At 37.6% G+C, this 15220-nt stretch overlaps 1 non-coding gene across 1 annotated transcript; it reads left to right on the top strand.

The window, feature by feature from the left end:
- Window positions 1–5321: 5321 nt before the first annotated feature.
- On the top strand, window positions 5322–5428 carry LOC128292119 (small nucleolar RNA R71). Its single transcript, XR_008282104.1, has one exon. It is a non-coding gene; the product is annotated as a small nucleolar RNA R71 (small nucleolar RNA).
- Window positions 5429–15220: the final 9792 nt, after the last annotated feature.

Genomic DNA, 15220 nt, shown 5'->3' on the forward strand with positions numbered 1-15220 from the left:
GTGTGAAGGTTTTAAGCTTCGATTTAGTAAATTGCATGTGAAATTAGTCGATTGGACTTATGTGTGACACTTTTAAAATGTGATAGGTAAATCTATAAGGATCTACTAGTGCATGTAATCAAAGGGTGGACTTGCATGTCAATTTCCCCTTTTAATTGCTAGTGGCCGCCATGACAAAGGGTGATGGGCAAAACATGTCATAAAACATGTTGTGACAATGGTGTATGTTAGGAAAAAATAAAATAAGGAGTATGGGTAATAAAGAAATGGGGAAAAAAAAGAATGGTGTGAGTGTTCCCCCATTGCCGTGAGTTGAGGAAAGAAGAAAAAAAAAAGTGTCCATCATTTTTCACTTCCTTTGGCTGAAAATTCTAAGGAAGAAAGAAAACAAGTTGTGTTCTTTGGTTCTTCTTGGCTGATTTGAGAGGAGGAAGAAAGGAGTGAAGCAATCGGTCATCTTAGGTCGATATTAAGGTAAGGAAGTTGATACTAGTTCTTGAAATCCTAGTTGATTTTGAGTGAGATATCAAGTTATTATTGGTAACCCATGTTGAAATTGTGGTTTTGGAATAAGTAAGGTTTTCGGCTATGGAGATTAATAAGGGTGATGGTTGTGTTTCATGCTAAATCTTGATGATTATGAGTTCCTTTCTTGGGTCTACCTTAGATCCATGAAGTATATTTTTATTTGGTGTTGTTGGAAGTATCGGCCATGGTATATCCATAAGCATGATTTATGCTTATTGCATGATAGGTAAGATTTGTGTTTTGGATATATGTTTATATTTGGTTAAAATCAACTTGTGATTCGGCTCTTGCACATATATATATATATATATATATATATATGTTTGCACATGATGTATTGGTATGACATATATACTATCTCAAGGTATATATTTACATATGATGATGTTTCGGTTATGAAGTAAATGATTGATGCGTATTGAGTTACAATATGTAATGCGTTAGTTAGTAAAATGTATGCCATTTATGTGTGGTATTAAGTATAAAATTGGCCTCAACATAGACATGCATATTCGACCACATGAGGTGGATTGGTGTGCATGCATTCGGTTAGAGGCAAGCATATTGATGCCTTATCTTGGCTTAGATAATCGGCTAAAAGAGAGTGTGGACTATTGTGTTGAGTTAGATTCATGATTTCGTACATATGTGACTTTAATGTCTAATGAATATATATGGGCTAAGTACCTTGAGTTCCTCTTTTTGATACTCAAATGATTAAATCAATTTATTTGTCAATTTAAGCTCAAGAGCAAAGGGGAACTAAATCCGATAAAGGGAAGGAAAAAGTGGTCGAATAGCCATCGAAATCGTTCGACAACATCCGAGGTAAGTTTTCGAGTAATGGAACTTAGATTACGATTTGATTAGATCATGTTTTAAGCAAATCAAAAGCATGCTCTTTGTGTGTGGCTATTGAGCCGAAATTGCAAGTGTGAAAAGTGCCTTGTGTTCGAGTTTTGCTAATGAAAATGAAATACGAATGTGTCATGATTTATTGATAAATGTGCATGGTTATTCGAATGATGTCCGGCTAAGTCCCAAGGCTTTGTGCTAAGTGACTATATCCGGACTAAGATCCGAAGGCATTCGTGCGAGTTACTAAATCCGAACTAAGATCCGAAGGCATTTGTGCGAGTTACTAAATCCGGGTTAAGTCCCGAAGGCATCTGTGCTAGTTACTATAACCGGGCTATGTCTCGAAGGCATTTGAACGAGTAGCTATATCCGGTTAAACTCCGAAGGTACATGATTCGGGAATAAATGAACTTGCTGTAAAAATTTCAGTTAATACGCTTGTGAAATCCCAACAATGAGGTATGTTTCGTATGTGCTTTGAATTAGTTGAGCCCTTACAAATAAGTATTCGCTCAGCTGATAAATGAGCTACCGGCCTTTGGCTAAGTTGATCTTTGTGTATGAATATAAGGGTTGGTAATGTGAAGTAAGTATGATATTGAGAATTTGTGCATATGAAATTATCTGGTTAGCTACATGAATGCTATACTTTGGTTGTGTTTAAATTCATGGCTCCAACTTACTAAGCATTAAATGCTTACTCCGTTTTCTTTGATTTTCTGTTTTATAGATTTTGGTTCTTCAGCTATCGGACTCTGGATTTTGAAGTCAAGTCGCCCACACTATCAAAGCTCCTTCTTGGTATACTATTTTGGTTGAACTTTGAAATGGCATGTATAGGACTACCCTTTTGTTGTAGGTCATGTACCTTTCGGTTTTGTGTAAATTTGGATAGCCATGCGAAAATGGCTTAAGTATACTTTGGGCATGGTATTATAATCATTGTATGTTGTTCATTAAGAGGTATGGAAATGTTTGGAAACGATTAGCCATTGGGATGGTTAATCATGATCATATTTTGTGCTATTTATGTTAAAGGGCTAGTTGAATCATGGAAACTATGAAATAGGTAAAGCCTACCTTAAAGACAGATGCTGACAGCTGCAGTGACGTGGATGTGAAAAATCACTAAAAATAGTAGGAATAGAATTAAATAGTGAATAAATTATGTAAACGAACCTTGATGAATCTATTTTCATAGGAAAGTAACGAAACGATCATATGAATAGTATGTTAAGAGATATTTAAGTTTTCGAGAGACAGGGCCAGAACAGTTTCTGGATTCCTAGTTCTGACTTGGAAATTCATTATAAATTAACCAGAGATAATTAGAAGTCATTCCATATATTTACAGATTCCTTTTTGAGTCTAGTTTCCTTAGAAGCAAACGGCATCAGTATTGAAGCCCTGTACAGGGAGATATCCAAGTCGTAATGCGCAAAGGTCAGTGTAGTCGATCCCTATAACATGGGAGACTTTAACTAATAAACTGTACTAATTGGCCCGACCAAAAATTCTAGAAAAAAATTTGTAGATGCATATATGAGTCTAGTTTTAGGGAAAAATCACGAAACTGATTTTTGAGTTGTGGAACTCAAGATATGATTTTTAAGATGACAGTGACACAGTTAGCCGGCTGTCTGGAAATTTTTAAAATGAACTGTGCAAGTAAGTGGATTAAGCCCGTTAACCCCTCGTGTCCGACTCCGGCGACAGTCTCGGGTACGAGGTGTTACAGGATGTCAAATTGAATTTATCAAGTTAAAATGTTTCAGTTTATTAGCTTCTGTTTGTCTCTCGTCAATTTCATAATTATTTTCTTGTTAATTTGATTCGTTTAAAAACATATTCTGTAGCGGAAGCTTTTAAAAATATGATATTTAAAGGAAACTGTTTGCATTAAGGTAAAATTTTCTAATTAAACCGAGCTTTTGTTGAATTTTGCAGTTTAAAAGTCCATGAAAACAATTTAAATCCAAAATAAAGGCAAACAGTCCAAAAGTCCCAAATTACATCAAAAATAGGAAACAAAAACCATAAATGAAATTAAAGCAGTTCAATAGACATGTGGTCGTCGTTGAGTCCTCTGCTGCACCAATCTATTTAAGTCTGGGGATTACCTGTACAGATAAAACAAAAAGGGGTGAGTTTACGTAAACTCAGTATGTAGTCCCTACAGAAGACATGCATACAGTCAAATAACAATTGTCAGTCAAACGCAGTCTGGGGCCTAAGCCCATAACATATTCAGATACAGTTTAGACCTTAGCCCATTTAGATATAGTTTAGGCCATAGCCCATTTAGCTACAGTTTAGGCCTTAGCCCATTCAGATACAGTTTTAGGTATAAATTAGTGCCTTAGCCCATCTCAGATACAATATGCATACAGTAACAAAAATCAGTATCCTACCCACCAGTCTCTACACACCATTTTCGACCATCCTTACACACCATATGGGGTTTAAATCACCCACCTAGCCTTACACACCAAGTCTTACTGAACGCGGCACATATCAGTAATATTGCAGCTGAGTTGCCAGATAATAGGCATGAAAGTCTTTTAGTACACTTCCTCCAATAATCAATCCTCCCACCCAAATGTAGATGCAACTAAACATGCTCAATGCAGACATACAGAAATACATGTTTACATGCTAGAATTCAATTATCAGTCATACATGCGGATTAGTAAACATGAAAAAATTTTAACATGCTCAATACATATATTATATATTTAGGTCACACGATTTATGGTCTAAGTAGCACTTACCAACCATATAGTAGGTCCACAGTCGACTTGGGCAACCCGTGCATCCCTAGGAAACATTTTAGCTAAATGGGCCCATACGCGCATGTGATTTGCTTGAGTACGTCTAGGAACTTCTTGAATTGAATCTCCTGCATCTGCATTTGAAGTCTTTGAGGGTAGGGTGGTGGAGGCTTCTTTACTGGAACTGGTTGATTCGTCTTCTATGGCAATTCTGTATCTAATGGATTTGTTAGTTGATCAGAATTAGCTGGTTCTGAAATTTCCTTATCAGGTTTTGCAGTTTTTGATTCTTGTAAAACTGGAATTTCAACACTCGGTTGAACTTCCTCTGAATCTTGAGCGTCAGCTTGCTCCTTTTTAGTTTTGATGGTGTTGGGCTCTACTGTCTTTCCATTCCTTAATGTCAACGCTTTGCAATGCTCCTTCCCCGGATTCCTTGGATTCTCTGTATCATTGGGTAAAGCACCTGGTGGTCGGTTCCTAAGTTCAATAGCAAGCTGGCCCACTTGATTCTCCAAATTCCTTAGAGTGGTATTATTTTTCGCCATGTATGCCTTTAATAAATTCTTTAAGCTATTGGATGATTTAGCTTGAGCTGGTTTCTAAACTTGTTGGGGGAAACTAGGCTGCTGGGTTGGTCTAGGTTGGGCGTAAGTGTTACTAGTTCTAGCCCCTTGGTTACTCCAGGAAAATTTGTGGTGATTTCGCCACGATGGGTTATAGAAATTGGATTGCAGTCCTTGCCTCCCTCAATTTTGGTTCTGGTTACCTATGTAGTACATGGATTCTGGGTTTGATGGACATTCTTCAAACAAATGTCCTTCCCCACAATAGACACAGGTTATATTTTCAAATTGGTTAGGTGGCTGTGCTGCAAAACTATTAGATCGATTAGTAGTAAGATTTTTTAACATTGAGGATATTGGTGATACTTGAAATGCGAGTAAAGTAAGAGCGTCTACTTCATGTATTCCAGCAACTCGTCTTCTTGACACTGCTTGATTGGTTGGCCATTGGTAATTGTTGCTGGCAATCCTCTCAATGATTTCATAAGCCTCGTTATAAGACTTAGAAATAAGAGCACCGTTAGCAAAAGTGTCCACTACCATTCTCGTGTGAGCATTGAGACCATTATAAAATGTCTCAAGTTGGATGCAATGTGGGATTCCATGATGAGGGCATTTTCATAATAAATCTCTGTATCTTTCATATGCCTCATACAAGAACTCATCATCCACTTGTTGGAAGGCAGTGATCTCATTCCTCAACTTAGCATTCTTGCTAGGCGAGAAATACTTCATAAGGAATCTTTCTGCTAACTCTTGCCATGTGGAAATTGAGTTCAGTGACAATGAGTTCAAGTAGGCTCGAGCTCTGTCCCTCAGTGAATATGAGAATAGCTTCAATCGTAATGCCTCTTCGGGTACTCCAGCTAACTTGAAAGAATCACTCACCTTCATAAATAGTCTTAAGTGTAGGTGAGGATCTTCGGTAGGCATTCCACTGAATTGGTCCATTGTTTGAAGCATCTGGAACATGACTGGCTTTAGCTTGAACTATTGTGCCTCAATTTTGGGTCTCCTAATACTAGGGTTAAGATCATTAAATACTGGCACGGCATATTGTCGTAAAGCTCTATCCCTATCATCAGTAATAGGGATAGGATTTTGAGCAGGGTTTGCTCCATTTCCTTGGATCGGATTTTTGAAGTTCATCTCTTCGGTCCTCATCTGATTTGCTTGTTTTCTTCGCTGTCAAAAAGTTCGTTCACTCTCGAGGTCTACAGGGAGTAGTTAATAATTCGGTCAGTACTTATAAACACCTGAAATAATCACAGAAAAATTAATTAAGTTAAAAAAATAAATAGAAAAAATAAACCAAAATGCAAAACTAACAAATTCACAAATAATGACTTTTTAAAACAGTCCCCAGCAACGGCGCCAAAAACTTGGAATGACGGAAATGTGCAAGTGTACACAATCGCAACAAGTAATAAAGTGACAAGTAAATGTCGAGTTATCGTACCCACAGGGACTATGAAAAGAATTATCCATGAATGCAATTTAAAACATTTTGGTGAAGAAAAATATTTTGTTGAAGAGGGTGATTAAAAACTAAGATTTTAAACTAAGTAGCTAAAGAAATAAATCTCAAATGCACGATTTCAAAATATGATTTAATCAAGATGACATAATTGTGTTGATTTAATTACATTTCTTTAACTTAGAATTATTAAGCTCATCCTTATGTTATTACGAATAAATTCATGGCAACTCGGTAATCTGCTAACTTATGAACATATTCACCTTCACACATCCATTCATCTATTAGCATATCCCTATGTTAATTCAAATGATTAAACATATTTTAATAAGCGAACATGTTATTGTACATACATACTTATTAAATTGAACTAATCTCTTGCATATCCCTATGTCAATTCAAATGATTAATTAAATCTAATAAGCACATAAAAGACTATGTCAAGTAACAAGGTATTCTTACCTTGAAACAGTTTAATCACAATAATCTTGCAAGTTATGCAAGGCAAGTGTATCGCCAAATACATTGCTAATTTAACCTTCAGCTACCTTAGAAGAATAAACATGCACAGATTAAGTATTGTGTTCATTAATTACAATTTCAATTCATTTAAGTAATTAATTCATTGGCTATCTCACAATTGTAATGCAAGAATAACTTAGGCATTATTTTACTTAATCAAGCATTTTACCGAGGCATATAACAACATAAACACAATTTTAATAATTTAAGTAGATGAAATGTAATCAAACCAACACAAATTAAATTCAAGCTAAACTAATTAAATTAACCATTCCAACAACATAAATATTCATAGATATGTTCATCATAACAACAACAAAAATTTAAGAGATAGGGAACAAGAATCAAATTCGGTGTTTCTCGTGGCTTGACTAGTTTGCTCTGTCTTCGTTCTTTGTTGTTCTCGCCGATCAAGGCTTCTATGAACACTCAATTGCTGCTCCAAAATGGCTGAAGAAGAACCCTTTTCCAAGGGGAGAAATCAGCACAAGAGCAAGGGACTTGAAATGGGAAAATGAAAGGAGAAAGTGAGAGAGAAGAAGAGAGATATGAATGAATCGAGGTGTGTCTTGAATGATCAGCCAAGGGGGTTTTTATAGCTGAATGTGGTAGCTAAAATTTGCTGAAAATAGCAACCAAAGAGCCACCCCTTGGCTGGCCATCTATGTGGCAAAGTTGATGGCTTCAACTTTGCTAAATATGGCTTGGGACAAATCCATAAAGCCACCGATTGCGGAGGGGTGATCGCGTTATTTTGTGATAGGTTTTCAATATTTATAATTAATCATTCTCGAAACTAACTATTATCGCGATGTAGGCAAGTGTACCTATCGAACAGTAGTATAGTTTTAGCAAGATCAGATTGTCGAACCCAAAGGAACTAAAAGTACTAGTAATGACTGTCTTTTTATTATCTAGCCTAATAATTAGGGGGTTTTGTTTTAACTAACTAATTAACTAATCTAAGAATTCACAGAGAATGAAATTGGGGGATTACTTTTGGAAAACGATTGAATTAAGACAATACCTAAGGAAAAATCCACCTAGACTGTACTTGTTATTCTGGCTCTGAATCGGACGATTTATTCATTTAACTTGTTCTGTAGACTAATAACGTCTAATCCCTAGATTGAATAATTGAGACTTTTCCCTAATTGACACTCAAAGGTTACACTAACTCAATCTATGGATCCTCTTATTAGGTTTCACCCTAACCCGGCAAAATCTTGTCACCCTATGTCTAGGCGCACAAACAACTCCGCTTAATTATGACAAATGTACTCTTAGGCAGGGTATATTCCTCCTCTGAATAAGAACTTATCTTGAATCAGTATCCTGGGATATCAAAACAAGAATTAAGAACACATACTTAAGAACAAGTTAAATATTTATCATACAATTCAGAAAATAATAACAAGATTCGTCTTAGGTTTCCTTCCCCTTAGGTATTTAGGGGTTTTAGTTCATAACTAAATAAGAAAACATCTTAGAATAATAAAGAATACAAAACTTAAAGAAAACCCAAAACTCTTGAAGGGGAAATTGAGGAGAGATCTTCAATCTTGATGGTGAATCCGGCTTCTAAGATAGATCAATCGGCTTTCTTGGAGTAATTTCTTACTCTCTCCGTGTGTGTTCCCCTTTTTCTTCCTCCTCTAGGGTGTATTTATAGGCCTTGGAATGCCTAAGAACCCTCAAAATTATCCTTTTCTAAATTGGACTCAACTTGGGCTCAGCAGGGACACACCCGTGTGACACGCCCGTGTGCGATTACTTCAGGCCGTGGTTGAGCCTGCCAAATTGACACGACCGTGTAGTCTGCCCGTGTAAGGAGGTCTAGGCCGTGTTGATTTTTTACTTTGGCCCATTTTCTCCATTTTTGGCCTGTTTCTCGTTCCTTTCACTCTCCAATGCTCTCCTAAGTATAAAACCTGAAATTAAAGCATTAGGAGCATCAAATTCACCAATTCTAATGGGAAATCATCCATAAAATGCGTTACATATGGGGTAAAAATATGTATAAATTACGATTTATCAAATACCCCCACACTTAAGCATTTGCTTGTCCTCAAGCAAAATTCTGAACTCATAATCAAAATAAATTATTCTCAACTTATAATTTCTATTGATAATATCTCAAAATAATCCACAGGTAATCATACATTGAGAATTCAACTCAATGAACATCAAAGTTTCAAACACTCCAAGTTGAGCATTTTATTTTGAAAACATAGGTGCTCCCCTCGTCTAGGTAATTACCTTGTATTCAAAATGTCACAGAGTTTTACATCCTCACTAAAGATTCACTCAAATTACTCGAGGTGTTTAAGGACAATAAATGAAGCACTCAATAGTCAATAATGAAAAGTCATTACCATAGGCTTGCATGAAAATCAAATCTCCACCACTATAAATTGAGATGATACATCAATCAAAAGATCTTTAGAGGGTTGTAATGAGGCTTGGTTAGGGGGTGTGGTCACAAGCTGAAAGAAAGGGTTAGAATCTAGATTGAGTTGAAAAATTACTTAATTAGAAAAATATTTAATCATCACTTACATACAACATAATTCCTTCTCTAACTATGGAATTTAAATACTAAAGCTTACAAACAAAAGATCACTACTAATATGTATACGTTTTTTTTAAGAACGAGTTAAGTAACATAGACTAACTATTAAGAACAAGACATAGCTAAGCAATTTATTCAACTCAAATCCCAACAAAAATAGGGATCAATTAATTTAGGGGATTTCAACAATAATGGGTTAAGGGTTAATATTAAGGGTAATATAAGAAATGGCTTGTTAGCTCAATGGGGTTTACTAAGGGTTAATCGTGGAGGTGGGCTTTTCATGGCATGAGTGGGTTAATCCTAAGTGCCTTTCTCATTTTGACATATCAAATCAAATGGTGTGGTCTTGACATGCTTAATCAAGCAAGTTCTAGAATAACAGTTCAATACTGACACACTCAAAGCAATAATAAAAGTGAGCATGAAAGAATTAATAGATGCTCAAAAGGCTCAAGAATCTCACAAAAATTATGGCTCTTTGATGTTTAAAACTTATGAATTCTAACTCAAAGTAATACCTAAACTTTGGGGAAACAACCTAAAATTTTAAATTCTTAAAAATCAACTTATCATGCTTGATTCACTAATGTCTTAAGGTTTAAACAATCAATGCATAAATGCGTATGTTTTAATTCAAGATATATCAATCAACATCATAAATCAATCAAAATTTATCTTAAATACGATATAAGAGCTTTTCAAGAGAACAAGGCAGTTATTCAGGGATTTTTTTGATAATGAAATAAATACCCCCCACACTTAAGATGTACATTGCCATCAATGTACAAAGATAGATATTAGAATATAAAAATAAGATAGGGAGAAAAGTGAAACTTCCTGTATGATGAATTCCTTGAACTGGAGTTTTGGAGAGTAATCGGTACGAGAGTGGAGGAGGATACTTCGGCAGTGGTAGAGGTTCATTAGTCCATAAGTCCTGCGCCAAAAGAATATTATATCTAGTGGTAGCTATAGTCGAGGTCGATTAGGACATGGCAGTCGTGGAGAACCTTTCCTGGTGGAGTTTGTAGTTCCTATACGATGATGAGCTTAAGACCTCTATATAACTGTAATAAAATCAGGAACTTTTTAAGGGATATTAGGAAGAATAATTACTCATAAAGAAATAACCGAAATTGATAATTAAAAATAAAATTCTAAAATCAAATAAAAATAAAAAGTAGTTTTAATAAAAATTAAAAACATAAAATAATAACTAAATGTTTTTAAACATCTTCATCGCTGGATGGTTTGCGAGGTGGGGCTGGCGATGAGATGTGGAGCTGCTGACAAATCTATTGTAAAGTAGCATCAATGTTGTCAAATAATTGACAACACTGCTGCTCAAATCGAGTGAGGCCTCAAAGATGTCAGCATATAAAGTTGCCGCATGAACTGGACGAGAGGGTGGTGGTGGCTAAGTCGGTGGGTCCTCGTGCTGTGGAGGGACATCATCAGGAATGTCCTCGTAGGCCTCCTCCTCGATAGGTTGGGCGAGACGATATTGAAGAGGGTAGGTTTCTCGACACTTTTCGATCATCCTCATTCTAAGCATGCTCGAGATGCCTTGTGAAGACATTTGGCCAATGAGGGTTAAGAATGATTCTTGAGCTGCGGTGCTGAGGAGCCCAAAGTGTCGAGCCAACCAAGTAACAAAGGGGCCAATGGAGATGACCCCCTTTCTATGCAGCTCCATCTGGTGCTGAATCGTGAGGGTGATAAAATAGGTAAGGTTGATGATGTGCCCGTGCAACATACACCATAAAAATTAGGCGTCGTGAGTGTTGACAATGTCGGTGCTCTTTCACCTTCCTATAATCGTGTGAGCCAAAATGGCGTGTAGGTACCTCAGAGATGGAGGGAGAGTCGATGCCTTAGAGAGACTAGGATTGTAGGTTGCCCCACCTGGTACTAATACGTCCCAGCATCGTGAAGGAGAACGATAGATGTGGCGGTTGAGAGCATGTAAGTCATTCTCCTCCTTGAATTCCTCCGTATATAAACCCAGCACCGTACTGAATTCTGGGACGTTGAGTTGGCAGACTAATCTGCCTAGGCGAAATTAGACCGTGCCAGGATCATCGTAGTTCATCATCACGGTCTGAAGATGAAATGTGGAGCATAATTCCATCGTAAGCTCGAGATACGTCGGCTCGATGATCCCAAAGAAAAGCTCCCAAGGGTTGGTGGTTAGGAGGGACTGAATCGCTTTAGCCAACTGAACTTGTTCTACCGCAGCCCAGTCGATGTAGCAGCCCGCAATTAAAGGTCAGGCCCAGAGTATTTGGAATAGTTCTTCTTGGGGCTCGATGGAGAACCACAGGAAAGGGTGACGAACTTTCGCGGTAGGACCTGAGGAAAATGACGCTCCCTCCCTTTTCTTTGAAGCAGGGATAGCAGCCTTTTTACCATGTGAAGATGACATGGTACCTACAAATAGAATCATTAAGTCATCTTGATGAGTGGTCAAAGTAAAATGAATACAAATTTTAAATAAAAATCATAATTTCAGCCACAACTATCAACACTTAACAATTTTAATTAAACTAATCCATACTTTTGTGGCGTTACATAATAGTAGGGTGAATAACTAAAAATTTTTTTTTTGCAAAGAATATTGTATGGATGAACAAAAATGTCAACACAAAAGGCATGGGAAACCATGAATATTTACGTAAACTAGTCAAATGGAGTAGAGAAATCACGTAATGAGTAAGAATTTTAACGTGAGAAAGATAATAACTATTCTAGATATAACATTTGTATGATAAAAATAAGAAAGGAACATGAAAAATTTCATATTATTATGATAAATAGCCCTAGAAATCAGTAATAATAAACAAGAAAAGAGTGAACAAACGCTAGAAAGAGGAAAATGGGCGTCAAAAATGGAGTTGGAGGTGGTGCACGGGCGTGGCAAGGAGGGCGTGTGGACTTGCAGCGGCTAGGGTTAGGGTTTTTGGATGAAGAAGACAATGAATAGTGCAGCCTATTTATAGCTTTTGGGGCACACGGCTAGGTAACACGCTCGTGTTCCCCAATTTCAGCCCGTGTGATTCGCGAATTTTGAATTTGGGCGCGTCTGACATTTAGTACACGCCTGTGTTCCTTGGGTGTGTGGGTGCACACGGTCGTGTCGCACGGCCGTGTCTGGTGTTGTTCACTTCTCCCATGCCCGTGTATGTAGACCCACGCCCGTGTCAATCTAACAGGTTCGACCACGGATGCTAGACACAGGTGTGTTGCACGCCGTGCTGTTTTAACAGGTTCACCCACAGTTCTTCCACACGGGCATGTCGCACGCCCGTGTTGTTTTGGCAGGTTCGACCATGGCCATGTCGCACGGCCGTGGCATTTTATCGTAGCCCGTGTTTGGGAAAATTGTTGCCCTATTTTCACACAGCCTCAAGCACGCCTGTGTGCTTGGCCGTGTCTCTGTGGAAGACCTGTATTCAAGAGCTCTATTAGTAAGTTAGGTGTTGAAGAGTAAATTTCAAAAAAGTTAATACAGTTAGTGCTTGGGCAGCCTCCTGAGAAGTGCTTATTTATAGTCTAAGTTCGACTTACCTCTTCGTTGAATGGTCATGGTGGTTCCAGGAGTTTATACTCCTTATTCCTGCTATCAATCTCATCAAAATAAGGTTTTAAACGGGTGTTGTTTACCTTAAAAGTACCAAACTTGGGGTGACTTAACTCAACTGTACAAAATGGAAAAATACTAAGTACCGTACGAGGGATTTCTTCATTCAGTGTGGTAGTGACAATGTGAGGATCTGCGGCATCTAATAAGACTTTATCTCCAACCTTAAGTTGATGTGGGAAGGTGTTGAGATTGATCTGGTGTAGTTCTGGTTTATCATCCATTCTTGGTTTATGCGTCTGCCATTCATCTAGCTCCTCGATTTGTAGCCTTCGTTCTTCATGAGTAGGTCCTCTACTATTGCTTGAGAATGACTCATGTGCTTCCTTCAGACTCATTTCCTGCAAAGTAGGTTGTACCACATTGTCAGTTTTAGTAGAATGGGTTAAACGATCACCTTCAATTTCCAATGTGTTGCCAGAATTGCGAGCTTGAAGGGTGATTGTTTTGTCTCCCACACGGAGTGTGAGTTCACCTGTGCCAACATCAATGATCATTTTAGCAGTTCCTAAAAAAGGCTTTCCTAGAATTAAAGGAGTGTTGCTATCCTCTTCTATGTCTAGAGCAATGAAGTCCACGGGAGATATAAATTTATCAATTTTAACTAGCACATCTTCAATAATACCCCTAGGAAATCTTATAGTTTTATCTGCTAATTGAATGCTCATCCTAGTCTGTTTGGGTTTCCCAAGACCTAATTGTTTGAACATTTTGTAGGACATGACGTTAATACTAGCCCCTAAGTCAGCTAATGCATTATTAACATCTAAACTACCAATTAAGCAAGGAATTGTAAAACTCCCTGGATTTTTTAATTTGGTCGGTAGCTTATTTTGTAGAATAGCTAAGCACACTGCGTTTAGCTCCACATGTGATGCCTCATCCAACTTCTGCTTATTTGCTAAAAGCTCCTTTAAAAATTTCATTGCGTTTGGCATCTGTGATAGAGCTTCAATAAACGGAAGTTACTGTGTACTTTTTTTAAATGTTTAAGGAATTTACCAAATTTTTCATCTGATCGGTCTTTCCTTGTCACGTTGGGGTATGGCACACAAGGTTTATATTCGACATTCACTGATTTGTTTTTATTATGACCTACCTCACCTTGGCCTCTGCTTACCATAGTTTCTTGCCTCGGTTCTGGTTCAGGCTCAACGACTCCTTCGTCATCTTGAATATTAATTGCGTTGAGCTGTTCCCTTGGGTTGGGTTCTGTATTACTTGGCAAGCTACCTTGTGGTCGTTCAGAGATTAGTTTAGAAAGCTGGCCTATCTGAGTTTCGAGCCCTTGGATTGACGCTTGCTAGTTTTTAAGTGTATTTCGGTGTTCTAAAAATGGGTTTCTAACACCGATATAAACTTTGAGAGCATCTTTTCAAGGTTCGGCTTCTTTTCCTGTTGGTAGGGTGGTTGTTGGTAGCCTGGAGGTGGTCTCTAATTTCCTTGGCCTCCCCATGAGAAATTTGGGTGGTTCCTCCAACCTGCATTGTAAGTGTTACTATATGGATTGTTTTGAGATCAAGAACTATTACCCATGTAATTTAACTACTCGTTATCCATGTTGTGGCCATAAGGTTGGTATTCTGAATTGCTTGATCCACCTCCACTTGCTTCGCACTGCATTACTGGGTGAACCTGTGAAGAACTAAGAAAACCATCAATTTTCTTATTCAAGAGTTTTACCTGATTAGAGAGCATGGTGACCGAATCAACGTTATAAACATTGGCTGTTTTCGTTGGTTTTGTCCTCATGACTTGCCACTGATAGTTATTCAGTGATATCTCCTCTATAAACTCATAAGCATCTTCAGGTGTTTTATTATTGATGGTTCCGCCAGCAGCTGCGTCAACCATTTCCCGAGTCGAAGGATTCAGGCCATTATGGAACGTTTGAACCTGAAGCCAAAGCAGTAACCCATGGTAAAGGCACCTTCTCAGTAAGTCCTTGTATCTTTCCCATGCATTATAAAGAGTTTTTAAGTCCATCTGCACAAACGAAGAGATATCGTTACGTAATTTGGCCGTTTTGGCCAGCGGGAAATATTTTAATAGAAATTTTTCAGTTATTTGTTCCCAAGTAGTGATTGACCCTCATGGTAATGAGTTCAACCACTGTTTAGCTTTGTTCCTCAATAAAAAGGGAAACAACCGAAGACGCATGGCATCATCAGAAACGCCATTGATTTTAAATGTATCGTATAGTTCCAAAAAGTTTGCTAAGTGAGAGTTGGGATCTTCATCCTGCAAACCATAAAACTGAACAAACTGTTGTATCATTTGAAT

This window comes from Gossypium arboreum, chromosome 4, assembly GCF_025698485.1.
Source record: "Gossypium arboreum isolate Shixiya-1 chromosome 4, ASM2569848v2, whole genome shotgun sequence".
NCBI lineage: Eukaryota > Viridiplantae > Streptophyta > Magnoliopsida > Malvales > Malvaceae > Gossypium > Gossypium arboreum.